Raw genomic sequence first — 2,153 nt, forward strand, 5'->3', positions numbered from 1 at the left:
AGTGGAACTTGGACTTGTTCAAGTTTCCAGTCTGCAGCAGAGCATTTACTGATTCTTTGATAGAGGATCTACACCTGGACAATCTCCAAAGCCTTCCCAGCAACATTCTTGTGGTGCACTACACTATAGCAGAGTCCACACACAAAACTCCATGAAGAATGCCAGAATGGAAGGAAGCTGTGTGCCAATGTCCTCATTCTACAGTGTGTTCTATTCTTTTGCAATCTCAGAGAAAATGACATTGAACGAAAGGAATGCATGAAAGAAGTTCCTTTTCCATTTTTAATGACTACACATACAAGTTCTGCAAAATAAAAAGTTTCATATTCTTGAATAATAAAAAGTCTGTTTAATATGGAACCTGGAAAAAAACACAAGCAAGTGTACATGGGAATGTTTGTTTGTGGCAGAAGAGTCAAAGCTGGCAGTTTTTTCAGTTAGTAGCCACTTGTTTCATGCTAAGCTTGATGGCTTTTAGGGGTCTTACTCATAATCCCATTTTGACACACACAAAGTCCTACTCTTACAGATACCTTGTAAATAGCTATGAGTTTCTGAAGGATACCCTGTCTCTTAAGCACAGCTCAGAGGGAGCTCCCCACCCATACTTGATTAATCACAAGGAGAAGTGTCAAGGTCAAGATGTCCTCCTTTTACTGTTTATAAAGACTCCTCCTGAGAACTATGAGTGACTTTCTGCCATTAGAAGAATGTAGGGCAATGAGAACTTTATTTGGTCTTAACTTTATGCCTGCATCAAAATGCTGGTTGCCTTAGGTACTCTTCCTTCACTCAGTGGAGAACTGCAAAGAAAACTGGTTTGGGAAGACCAAGTATACAGCGATATAATTCAGCAAGACTTTGCCAATTCTTTCTACAATCTCACTCTTAAATTACTGCTGAAATCCAATTGGGCAAACACCTTTTGTCTACATGGCAAATTCTTTATGACTGCTAGTGTGACATATTTATTCACATGCAAAATCTTACTGAATACCATCAAGGGTTAGAACAAATTGGTGTTCAAGACTTTTAGATTGATCATATTCATTGTTGTGCCACTTCCAGTATATATAAAAACAGTAAATACTATGTTTCTTATGAAATGTATCTGTGGCCAACTTACCCTGACTATAGGACTGGTGCTGCCTATGTCATCTCCAGTGATGTGGCTGCCAATGTCCATGACAGACACTGAATTCTAGTCTTTCTATAGATGATGTGCTCATGGGCCTCTGTGCCAATAAAATGGGGATAGTGCCATGTACCATGTGTTTTTTTTCCTGATGACTGTAAAGCTCTTTACCATACCTGTATCTACAAAAATTGATGACATCTCAGGGACATGTACAATATCTTCTGCACCTTTGGAAGGATACTACAGATCCTAAGGTAAAAAACATTTTAAAGCATTTTTTTAGGTCAAATATACTGTAGGTTCACTAAGATAGTTCTTCTATACAAATTGGCCTATATAGACACATATCCTTGCAGGGCTGCATTTGTCTAATAGTACATGAACACTCTGATATTTTCAATGTCACTGAGCCAACACTGGATGAAAACATTTAAATGTTTGTCTATACCCTAAGTAAAATGAATATGAAGGACAAAGAGAGATTATGAAAACACAATCTATCAAAATATGTCTTTCATTATGGAAGCTATTCAATGTAACATCTAATTCATGGCCAAAACTGATTTCAGAGGAATTCAAATTTTAAAAGGAATGATAGTATGAGTGAAAAACAAATGTGAAATTCAAGCTCTTATTTAAGTCCACATGTATATATGAGGAGTAGAGAAGTTATTAAGAAACCATGGTGTTAGAATAACAGCTTTTGAAAATTACCAAGTGAATGTGTACTACAGCATTTCAAAGAGACTAATGTACCTTTGTTTTTGCTAAAGAGCACTTGGTGGAAGTAGTGGGGGTGTGGAAGCATTGCCAGAGGACAAACTGCATGAATCTGGTAAAACCCTCTGGTCTTTGGAGGGAGTGCAGGAAACTGTGTACACATCCATTGTAAATAGCTGAATCATTACTGATCACACCTATGTAACTATTTACCTAGTTATTATTGGCATCATTTAAAATATATTTGTATCTTTTTCTGAAAGTTGAGTGTGAAATTTGAAAAAAGTCATTAGCT

The 2,153-nt window shown here is 36.8% G+C and overlaps 1 pseudogene; it reads left to right on the plus strand.

Moving 5' to 3' along the window:
• Window positions 1–387: 387 nt before the first annotated feature.
• Window positions 388–1,510, plus strand: LOC109678396 (lactosylceramide 1,3-N-acetyl-beta-D-glucosaminyltransferase-like; annotated as a pseudogene).
• The last annotated feature ends 643 nt before the right edge of the window (window positions 1,511–2,153 follow it).

The sequence above is a fragment of the Castor canadensis genome, chromosome 14 (genome assembly GCF_047511655.1).
Source record: "Castor canadensis chromosome 14, mCasCan1.hap1v2, whole genome shotgun sequence".
Lineage (NCBI taxonomy): Eukaryota > Metazoa > Chordata > Mammalia > Rodentia > Castoridae > Castor > Castor canadensis.